The following is a 12,926-nucleotide window of genomic DNA, read 5'->3' on the forward strand; positions in this document are numbered from 1 at the left end:
TCAGAAGATCAAAGGGGCGACCAAACAAACAAACCAAATAGATCATTCAGGGCTTCAGGCCTCGACAAAAAACCAAAACAACATAAAGATATCACCCATGTGCACCAGGTCAAATACCTCCGTCACTGTCTTCAATCTGCACCGGTTGAACGCCTGCCTGACGGGACAAAGATTTCTCCTTGACCTTCAAAACATTGACGACACTGTTTGCCAGGAGACGCCACTTTGAGCTTTCCTCCATCATTTTGCTTGCTTTGTCATACAGTCGGCGAGCGGTCGCTTCAGACTGTTGCAAGGCCCTACGAAGCAACTTTTTCTGCCGGCGCCGTGCCTTCTCCTCTTCCTCCAGTTGATCCTTCTTTTTCTTCAACTTGACCATTAAGGCTAACCTCTCGTTATTGACCTCAAAGAGTTCATCTGAGGCTTTTACAAGCCTCTCCTCCCAAAAATCCTCCCTCCTGAGAAGTTCGGCCTCAACGAGATCACAATCCGCGGACTTTTGATCTGTACGGACGATGTTCATCAGATTGGACATCGGCTCATTCGTGAGGTCGACTGTACTAATGGTGGGGTCGATGACGGTCTCCTTTAACATTTTCTCAGAAGTACACAGTGGAGAGAGCAGTGGAGGGTGGCCGAAATAAGGAAGGGGACAAGGAAAGACAGAGAGGTGGGAGAAGGAGTTACGGCAGAGAAAGACTGGGAAAGAAGCGTTAGGAGGGATAGGATTTGTCATTAAAGGGAACGTATACATATATACTGTAACGTGGGAAGCTGCTTCGAATACTTTTTTTTCCGTAGAAAATGAGTAATTAATGTACTCCGTTTATTTTTGGGAAAATAAACGATTTATATATAAACTAGTTCGATGGAAGAAAAAAAAAGAGGAAGAGATAATAATTTAGTTACATAATAGCTTAAATTAATATTTCGCGTTAATATAGTTTTAAGTTTGTTTTTCAATTTCAATGCTCAGCTTTAATAATTACGTCTATGATCTCTTCGATTCACGTGCCAAGCCCACGGACGGAGCATCAGTTACAGTGGGCGTAAATGAAGGCGTATGTGGCAGGGTACCTGACTTATCTGGCGTATGTTTAGGAAATATTTATTTCAATTTAAATCAATTCAAACTATTACTAACAAGCAAGGAGATGAGAAGATATTGATTGTTAACCGCATCTGGATTAAACGAATTTATACTGGCTACGAAGCATAGAATATTAATCTTCCGAATCAATAGCAATCAAAATGGAAATAACTGAGAAATTTTGTTCTTTACGTGTGATACTTACTGGCGAGGAAGGATAAACCGATTAACAATTGAGGATAAACAGATTTTAATATCGAACCGATGAAAGTAGATGTAATAATCGCTACAGAGTTTTAATTAGCATTTCATAAGATCAAAAGGATGACCAAACAAACAAACCAGATAGATTATTCAGGGCTTCATGCCTCGACAAAAAACCAAAACAACATAAAGATGTCACCCATGTGCACCGAGTCAAATACCGCCGTCACTGTCTTCAATCTGCACCGGTTGAACGCCTGCCTGGTGGGACAAAGATTTCTCCTTGACCTCCAAAACATCGACGACCCTTCGGGCCAGGTCACGCCACCTTGAGCTTTCCGCCATCATTTTGTTTGCTTTGTCATACATTCGGCGAATGGTCGCTTCATACTGTTACTGTTCCCTGCGCAGCAACTTTTCCTCCAGGCGCCGTGCCTTCTCCTCTTCCTCCAGTTGATCCTCATTTTTTTTCAACTTGACCATTAACTTCAACCTCTCGGACCTGACCTCGAAGAGTTCATGTGAGAATTTTTCAAACCTAGCCTCCCAAATTTCCTGCCTCTTGACAAGTTCGGCCTCAACGAGGTCACAATCCGCGGTCTTCTCATCTGTACGGACGATGTCGATCAGAGTGGACATCGGCTGTTCTGTGAGGTCGACGGGACTAACGGCGTGGTCGGTGACAGTTTCCTTCGATATTTTATCGGAAGTACACAACGGAGAGAGCAGTGGATGGTGGCAGAAATAAGAAGGGGGACAAGGATAGACGGAGAGGTGACAGAAGGAGTTACGGCAGAGAAGAACTTGGAAAGAAGCATTAGGAGGGGGGGGCTAGGGTTTGTCATTAACGGGCACGTATACATATATAGTGTAAATTGGGAAGCTGCTTCGAATACTTTTTTTCCATAGAAAATGAGTAATACTTCGTTTTTTTTTTGGGAAAATAAACGATTTATATTTAAGGAAAGATAAGGGATAACAAGTTTAATATAGTTTTAAATTTAAATTTAAATTTAAAATTATTTTTCAGTGTTTATCTTTTAAAATTACGTTTACGATGTCTTTGATTCCCGTGCCAAATCCAAAAAGGAGGCATCGGTTACAGTGGGCGTAAATGAAGGCGTATGTGGCACGGTACCTGACTTATCTGGTGAGCCGTTTTGCAGTATATAAGTTCACTACCCAGCTTTCCTTCATCGCGTCTAGTGATCCATACTAACGATGGTCCTCCTATAACCTTCCCCTTCCACCACCTATTCAATAAAGTTAAATCAAATAGGATGAAATTTGGTGCAACCTCCAAGAAAGGCAGAAGGGGAAAGAAGCGCGGATATGGGAGAAAGAAAGGGAAAGGGAAAGGGGTGCCCCCACGCGTCTGTCCGCTGACTCTCCTGCCTCGCGAAATATGGGTGAGAATTGCAGCAAGGGTTGCATCGGCCTTGATCTAGGATCTATTTAACATGCAGGCGACCTGCAAGGTGTTTTTGGATGCAGCCCGCTCATCTGCGGTGTACAATGTGGCTTCCATGGCGGAGCTACCCGTCGTGTTCGGTTATGACTTGGAGGACCGTCCTGAGGATGGGTTCCTTTATAGAAGCGCGCGCAGAGGAAATTCGGCCGCTATATTCCGTGTAGGGATTAGAGAATTCTGTTGGATGGGCCGACAGGTCACTAGGGTCGGCACCCTGCTTGAGGCCGCTGATGCGGGCGACGTCCAAGCCCGCTACATGTGTGCGATGCTGCTACTGACGCCAGGTGTTGGGGACGAGGCAGACGCTGGCAGGGCGGTTGAAATGTATGCTAACGTACTGGCTGCTGGAAAAATCGAATTATGCAGAGAATTCTTCGGGCAGTTGTTCGCAAATCCGCAGATTGGGGTGCACCTGTCGGATCCAGGGAAGCCCGTCGTCTGCTGGTCAAGCGTCTGCCCGACCCGCGGGACCATAGGTGCAGCCAACGATTTGTCGAGTGTGTCGTGCGTCCACTGCCTTGCCGAGTTCGAGGTGTTGCATTTCTTTAGTCTGTTTACTTTCAGATGAAGCTTCGTTGTAACCAAAGTTGAATGTATTTCATTGGTAATGATTCCTGTGTTTGAGTTGGGTGGCTTTGTAAGTCCCCGCTTTCGTGGGTCAGACAAGTGACATATTCGAACCGATGCATATCACCGTGTTTAAACATTTAAACGGTCACACGCATAACCTTCGATAGAAGCACTATTTCATAACTTCATTAGCCAATAGGCCAAGCTGAATATTAAGAAAAAAAAAAACAAACACATCATAAAAGTTCAATATTAGCGTTGGCCCTAAACAGTACAATACTAGACCTAAACATACATTGCCGGGGAGGGGAGGGGTCGGTTTACGGTGTCTCCATCCCGTTGTTGCACTGACCCTTAAGTCCTGGGACTTCACCTGTCCAGCAAAACCTCGGCCAGCTGCCGTATGATTTCTCCCAGTTGAGTCCTGAGTTCCTGTCTCTCTATCTCCATCTGGGATATACGGTACTCGATCGACGCAACGACCCGTTGTATGTCCTCAATCGATTGGCTGGCTGCAAGTGATGTAACTTTGTTAGCAACGTATTGATACCGACGCAAGTGACTAGACGTGGGGGTGTCGCAAGAACACATTTTTCGCTTACCAGATGCACCTGGTTCCGCCACGGGACTATTTCTCACCGTCGTATTGTGCCGTTCGCCTTGAACGACGAATCGATTGAACTCAGACGGCGGCGGGAGCTCGCTGCCCAGACCCGGAACAGGCGGAGTCGTCGTCAGCGTCGAATCATGCCGTCCACTGCGAACGAGTTGATTGAACCCTGACGCCGGCAGGAGCTCGCTGCCCAGCTCCGTTAAAGGCGATGCATTCACCTGGAAGTAGTCGTTCCAGGCGTTCAAGGCCTCTTGGTAACTCCGGTAATGAAGAAGCAGGTTCCGTGGAAAGCCATCCACCTGAGCCGCTGCCGTCTCGCTGTTGGGGTATATTCCGGGTATCCTCCCTCTACAGACGACGTACCAGACACCTTCTATGCGCATTGCCATCAGACTGTTAGAGGAGATCTGGTACACCCTTAAGAGGGAGAGGTGGTTAGGGTTGATGGTGGAATATACAGTTTATGAGTTTTTCTCTCACTTGGAGGCTAAGAAATGGAAGAGTAAACAAATAAAGCAACTAGAATGGTGGGGGGGGGGTGCAATAGCAGTCGAGGTCTACTTTCATGCGGACCCTATGTTCAGGAGTAGGGGTGCAGGGACTCTAGGTTCACGAATAGTGGTGTACTTGCACCAACAAAGAACAAATTAATAACCTTTATCTTATTATTCACCACTATTAAGGCTCCTTTAAATTACTTCATTCTTGAGAATATTAGCCCCACCTAGGAAATGGGAATCCAGTTAAATACGATAAATGCTTCTTTAATCAATATAATTATTATACTATCTGAACGCATCGGTAAACAAAAATATCTAGGGAAACGTATGCGGTACTGAATCACAACCCCCCTCCCCTACCCCCCAACGACAGTATATTAAAAGCAAAATGCCACAAGGTCATTTACAAATTCATCCATCCTCCTTTTGTAATTTCCAATAATCCATCCACGAAGTCCCTCCAAATGGCCGGAAGTTCCCAAAAGGGCAAAACGAAACTGGACATATCCATTCAGCAGGAATGTCTGCCGAATCTTCTTCCTCTCGAAATATGGTCTAGTATTGCCACGATGATTGCATCGAATTCGATTGAGGATCTATTCAACATGCAGGCGATTTGAAGGTTATTTGCATATGCATGCAATTCCGACGTCGTGTACAAGCATGCCTTGGTGTCGGTGTTGCCGATGGCTTGCTTCCTGAACTACTCTGGGCGGCCTGCAATGACATTTCTGCGTCGATGCGCCAAAGCGCAGAATCCGGCTGCTATGCTCCGCGTGGGGATGTCTCATTTATTCTGGTGTGGCCACCGCAGAGGTAGTATACAGACCCTGACTGAGGTAGCAGATCTTCTCGTAAACTGCCTGTGTAACGTCGTATAATACCCTTGCCTACAAGAACCGCTAAACTTACGTCAGAACGCTTTTATGCACGTCGTGTTGCATGCTATGCCAAATTAAAGTAAAGACTACAATCAAAATTGTCTGGCAACCATTTTCCGGATCCGGTCTTCCCGGTGAGGCGTCTTGAATTGGTTCGGCGATCAATCAAGGTTGTAAATTGCCCGATCTTTGAAAGACATGAGCATAAAAAACCAGTGGCCCAACGCGTCCAGCATGGGGACATAAATCTGCACAAAATAAACACGTATGATTAATCCACTGAAGACACTTGTTCGTGGTTTGGGTTTCGATTAACAAATAGTTCTCCGTCAACAGACAAGTTCAAGGAATCTGGATGGCCTCATCCATTTCTCCATGTAACGATTGAGCATTAGCTCTGTCGTCTCCCCGTTCAAAATATCATCCTACAAAGACAACGTTGACGAATAAAATAAGTCGTGTTATATATATATCAGAGCGCCGACGACTGTCAACGAGCGTTAATGGCGCAATGATTCATTTTGAGTAGCAACAGCAGAGAGAGTTAATTTACCGAGACAGATGGCGAAAGGCACCAGTACGAGGGGACGTGGCAAGGATCTCAGCACCGGTCATTGCCATGTCAACCATATGGATGATTTGGTAACGAAGAGCATGAAAAAAAAACCCCCGATGATGTCTCGCGATACCCTATATGTGTTTTTCCTCATCAAAACAAGCGTAAACATGTGCCATACCTTGTCATCAACGTCATTTCCCGGTAGTAAGCTGTGTAAATCAACTCTGTCCGCGGACTTGACTCCAATACGAACAAGTTCCTCGCTACAGTAGGAGAAAAGTGTTAAGGCGTTAAAATAACCCCGATAAGCGGGTTTAAACACACACAAGCTCGAGTTTTACCATGGATCAAGGTTTCCGTCGAACACGTACGCGAATAAGGCCGACTGTCGGTTGTTGAAGTCCATGGCAGGAGTGATCTTGAACCTCATCTACGACACATGTTTGTCAAAAGTCAGTCGGTAGTCGCATTTTGCGTTAAACTAACTAACCGATTATTTACCTTCTTGCTCATTGAATGGGTAGACTTTTCCCTGCTGGAGCCAGATCGCACAGATCTATCCGTTCCCTCACCGGAACGTGGCCGTTTGGCATTCCTTGTGGCCGATGGTGGTGTGCGAAGCAACTTTCGCATTATGCTGTCGGTTCCTGTCAGGGGTGGAGTACTATTCTCGGCCGGATCTGGGGCAATCGGCATTCCACTAGCGATGCCAGATGCAACTTTCATGGACTGCGGGGTTGACTGTTCATCCGTCTCTCCATCGGAATCCAACAGCACGATGGTTTTCTCGGGGATTGTAGCAGCTGCGTTGTTGGTCTCCTTCTCGAGATTCCTCTGTCAGAGTGTAAGCTAAACTGGTTTAGGATAAGGGACACCAACAAGACACGTTACATACATGGCCAAGGAGTAAATCATAACCTGAACCTTTTTCACGAGACCCCTCATCAAGTCCTTGACGATGAGACCGATCTTCGGAAACGACCAGTCCTCTTCCGACTGGATCTGATCACCTTTGACCGCATTAACATCATCCGGCTGTGGAGCTTCATCTGAGGTTCGGAGGCAGCTTTGGGTCCACCGGGGAGCTATATATTATATAAAAAAGACCAAAATTGAACCAGTTATTTGTTGAAAGAATGTGTGAAGTACACCTGAGCAGAAGATTTACCTCAGATGCTTGCGGGGGCTGGGACTGCTCAACTGTATCTGCATCGTGGACCTCTTTGCATACGTCCCTACATGTACCCCGTACGTGGTTGTCAATGCGAATATTCGTCTACCATGCATATGCAACGTACTGCATTATGTTGTATTCTAAAAGTCATAAATGAAACTTGTCTAACCTGTTATGTGTGTCACCGTCGGAGCTCGAGCGTGCTTCTCCGTCGCCTATTGTTTTTCTTTTTTTTTTTTGCGTGTTTCGAATAATGGTGATATAGAAAGGTAGGTGGGTTTATTTAATTGCAAAGATCCTTGCAAATGCCGACAATTGTGTCCTCCGTTTACGGAATGTGATGCGTCTATGTTTACGGTACTCGGGTGTTGTGGGTGGAGTCACGAGTATTCGTTGTAATCGTCAAACTCGCGACAAATCTTTCACCCGTAAGGTACGTTCCTATGCGAGCTCGTTTTATGGTCTGTTCCGTATCCAAAAGTGAAAGCTCTGAGTGACACTATACTATAAAATTTCCTTTTGCAATCAATTATTCTAGGACAATTGCGGTCAAATCTATCCAAAACTATCGACAGGCTTCCACTACGGCGCTAAATTTGACCATGCCTTCCCCACCCCCTCCCCCCATTATTTTAATTGATTATATCGTAAAGGCATGGGACTGCGAGCTACATATGCAATGGGCGTAATGCTTTATTTCCTGCACCAGTACACCGTCAAAAGGCATTCGTTGGAAGATGGGACAAAGCTAAAATGGCTAATACAGTAGATGCCTTTAGCTACCCGGTTCCCTTCCCATCGTACGTATTAACCAGTTTGTCCAACGATTGTGCCATACTTGTTTAAGCATTAAAATATATACACAGTGTATTGTCCCATACCCCGAATTGACATATACACCTGCTCGTCTGCATCTACCTAGGCCCTAGGTCAGCGCGTCATAAAGTTTTGCCTCATGCGCATCACGAGGAAATTAATGGCGGATGTTGCTTTCCACTATCGTGCGCGGGTTAGTAGTATCTAATTCTCTCCCGGTTACGAGCACCGTTGCACGCGATTCAGGTTATGTTATTTTTAAGGAAAAAGTATAGGGTTTAATTTTATTTTTCGTTTTAATTTTATTGGTTCATTAACCAAAATAAATATATGAACCCTATATCATAAACTTTAAACCCTAAACCTTAAACCCTAAACCCTAAAACATAAATCATAAACCATAAACTCTAAACCATAAACCCTAAACCATAAACCATACACCCTAAACCCTTTACCATAGACCATAAACCATAAACCATAAATACTAAACCCTAAACCCTAAACTATAAACCCTAAACCCTAAACCATAAACCATAAACCCTAACCCCTAAATCATGAACCCTAAACCCTAAACTCTAAACCTTATACCATAAACCCTAAACAGTAAACCATAAATCCTAAACCCTAAACCCAAAACACTAAACCCTAAATCATAAACCATAAACCCTAAACCATAACCCCTAAACCCTAAACCATAAACCCTAAATACTAAACCATAAACCCTAAACCCTAAACCATAAACACTAAACCCTAAACCCTAAACCATGAACCCTAAACACTAAACACTAAATAATAAACCCTATAAACCCTAAACACTAAACCCTTAACCATAAATCATAAACCCTAAGCACTAAACCCTTAACCATAAATCATAAACCCTAAACCCTAAACATAAACCCTAAACCCTAAATACTAAACCCTAAACTGTAACCCCTAACCCCTAAACCCTAAACCATACACCATAAACCCTAAATCCTAAACCATAAACCCTAAACCATAAACCCTTAACCATAAACCATAAACTATAAACCATAAACACTAAACCCTAAACCCTAAACCCTAAACCATAAACACTAAACCCTAAACTCTAAACCATAAACCATAAACCCTAAACCCTGAACCCTAAACCCTAAACCCATTATCCTAAACCCTAAATCCTAAATCCTAAACCCTAAACACTAAACCCTTAACCATAAACCATAAATCCTAAACCCTAAACCGTAAAAACTAAACCCTAAACCCTAAATACTAAACCCTAAACCATAAATCCTAAACCCTAAACCATAAACTCTAAACCCTAAATCCTAAACCATAAACCCTAAACCCTAAACCATAAACACTAAACCATAAACCATAAACCCAAAACCCTAAACCATAAACCATAAACCCTAACCCCTAAACCCTAAACCCTAAACCCTAAACCATAAACCCTATACCCTAAACCCTAAACCTTAAACACTCAACCCTAAACCCTCAACCCTAATCACTCACCCTAAACCTTAAACCATAGACCCTAAATCCTAAACCCTTAACCATAAACCATAAACCATAAACTATAAACCCTAACCCTAAACCCTAAACACTAAACCCTATACCATAAACCCTAAACCCTCAACCCTAATCACTCACCCATAAACCCTAAACCCTAATCCATAAACCCTAGAACCATAAACCATAAACCCTAAACCCTAAACCCTAAACCATAAACCCTAGACCCATAAACCATAAACCCTAAACCATAAACCCAAAACCCTCAACCCTAATCACTCACTCATAAATCCTAACCCCTAACCCTTAAACCCTAAACCCTAAACCATAAATCCTGAACCCTAAACCCTAAACCCTTAACTATAAACCATAAACCATAAACCATAAACCACAAACCCTAAACCATAAACCATAAACCATAAACCCTAAACCCTAAACCCAAAATCCTAAACTATAAACCATAAACCCTAAACCCTAAATAATAAACCATAAACCCTAACCCCTAAACCCTAAACCCTAAACCATAAATCCTGAACCATAAACTCTAAACCATAAATCCTAAACCCTAAACCATACACCCTAAACCCTAAATCCTAAACCATAAACCCTAAACCCTTACTAATAAACCATAAATCCTAAACCATAAACCCTAAACCCTAAACCCTAAACCATAAAACCTAAATCCCAAACCCTAAACCCTAAACCCTAAACCCTTAACCATAAACCATCAACCCTAAACCCTCAACCCTAATCACTCACCCATAAACCCTAAACCCTAAACCCTAAACCCCAATGTAGAATAACATAAAGTATTATAAAATACATTTCTTTATAATTGGACATTTTTGAAATACCATGTTTATTCATTGTTTCACGGCTAACAAACAAATTACGATGTTAACATTATTATCATTATTATTATTTAGTATTAACATTTAGGAAAATTTTTAAGTGTGCCGTTATATCGGTGTTTTAGTTATTTTTAATCGTTGATCTTAATTATAAAAAATATATATAATATATATAATTAAGATCTACGGTTAAAAATCACTCATACACCGATATGACGGTACATTTGAAACTCTTCCTAACATTTATCACTCACATTATTATTATTATTATTATTATTATTATTATTATTATTATTATTATTATTATTATTATTATTATTATTATTATTATTATGTCTAGAGTCTATTTCTTTTTTCCGTGATTTGTAAATTAATATTTATTTGTTCTATTTTTTTCTTTCGTTCATTGGCTAAGCCCGTTAACACTATCCAGATTATACAGCCCCACCCATCAATTCCCATATCCTCATCTTATAATGCATCAAACCCAGGTGAGCCGAAGGAGCGACAGTAGTGGGAGAAGACAACGTGAAGGAGGACGAAGAGCAAAAATAAGGTTCCTGTATGGTCGGGCCTCATCTGCACCGGGTTCGGGGACTGGGTTGGGACTCGGGCGAATTACTTCTGTTGTCTTGGTTCGGGGCGGACTACTGGCCCAGAACCGCATCCAAAAAAAAAAAGCTTTACATGGTATTGTTGCAGGACTCTTCCATGTTATTTGAATTTAGAATAAATCGAATTTATTGTTACATAATATCTCGAAATTCCTTGAAAAATGATGTTTCATATTTTTTTGTATTTAAGGGGTATTTACGTTTCTTGATGTGACGTGAGTGACTGCTCAACTCTACCCGTGGAACAAGATGGTCAGACCCATCATGATGCCCAACTCTACGCGCTCGTCAACTATACAATACAGCAAATGTGAGAAAGTGTATACTATACGCTTCCCTTAAATGCTTACTCGATTGCCATTGTTGTGGATAGTCTAACTCACGACATTGAAAGGAAAAAAATAGGGGAAAAGACAAGCAAATTCGGATATGGAAAATCAGTTTTCGGATTTGTTGGCTGACATGGGTGACCAGGTCTTTCCAGACGATCTTTTGATGGAGATTTTCACTCGAACAGACCCAAAGACGGCGGCGAGATGCAGAACCGCAAGCACAACCTGGCGTGTCCGACTGTCTTCCGACAGATTTAGGAGAGACAACACGCTCGCAAACATTAGGAAACACCGTAAGGTGTTGCTCCAGATTGGTGACCCGGAGACATATGGTTCAAACGAATCTTTCTACATTGTGGACTGTGTAGACGGAGGAAGAGTAGCCGCGCCAATGCCAGAATAACTGGGTCCCGGCGGATGGTGGACTGTTATCGGCTCCGATTGCAGTGTGATTTGCGTGTAGTATAGCACGACTGGTCCTGATTTGAGACTCCTATTATGGAACCCGCTGCTGCGAGTCGCTCGTCAACTGGACGATCCGGCCGACAAACTACTTAAACAAGTCGTCATCGGATACGCATTTGGATACCGGGCGGGAACTTACAATTACTGCGTCGTCCATATGTCAAAGAGGCATATCCTAGACAGGTTTTTGCATTGCAATGTTTTCAATTCCACAGAGGGAAGCTGGAAACACGCGTACATAAACGATCAGCGTCTCACTCACCTCGATGAGGGCTCAGCGTTCCACCTTGGTAAGGCCGTGTGGGTCAACTGGGGTGGATGTGGTTTGATGATTGCAACGCATGTGGTCGTGTTGGATGCAGCCACCTTTCTTCTGACCAAGATAAGGATAAACCGTTGCTCAATTCAGCACGTGCAAGCGATGCGTGTGCTCGACGGCATCCCACACCTGGTCGGCTATGAATGATCCCCGCACGGAGGACTGTTGACCATATGGTGCAAGATTGACTTGGAATCGATGTGCGTCATCCCGTTCATCAAGCTAGGAGTTGCCAGTCAGTATGGCGTTCGATGGAATCCTGTGATGATCATGGGTGATCGTATGATCACAGTGCACGAAAACAATCGCAAACGGGCAATAGGTACTAACGGTGGTTTTCTGACAGAGATTTCGTTGGATCAGATTAATTTTGTTAGCCGACACAGATTCACCGCATTCAAAGGTGAGTGGCCGAGTGACATGTACCTTCAGCGCGTTATAATTGTGGGGGTGAGTTTACTAGTTCCTTGATGGAGCGGCCGCTTGTGTGATTCAATCGCATATGCGGCAAGTAGGCTGTCACTCCGTAAATCCGTCGCGAGTACGTATGGACCAAGTGTAATCGTTGTTTGTATTCCGGGTATTTTAAAATTATGCTTTTCGAATGGATTGATGTGTATCGTGGTTTATTATACTTAGTAGAATGCATACGGGAAATGAAAATTATCCAATTAGATTGAAAACATAGTGCCAATGCACTCAAATCCACGCTACAACTAAGGCTAAACAAATCGTTTGATTTAATTATGTTTTCCAGTCGTGAACATAGAAAAAAAGGCTCAACTAGCGACTTTGATCGGAAAGAAAACCAACAAAACGATCACGGATATCAGCACGATGATCACAACCCCACGCTTCCTTGTCGTCGCGACACTCGCAAGCATGTTGTCTTCCATGGCCATAGAGGCTGCAACGGTAGCCTCGAGCTTTGCCCTTGTTTCATGCACACTCTGTTGCAAACGACGCAGCTCGTCTAGGA

Source organism: Arachis hypogaea, chromosome 12 (genome assembly GCF_003086295.3).
Source record: "Arachis hypogaea cultivar Tifrunner chromosome 12, arahy.Tifrunner.gnm2.J5K5, whole genome shotgun sequence".
In the NCBI taxonomy this organism is placed as follows: Eukaryota; Viridiplantae; Streptophyta; class Magnoliopsida; order Fabales; family Fabaceae; genus Arachis; species Arachis hypogaea.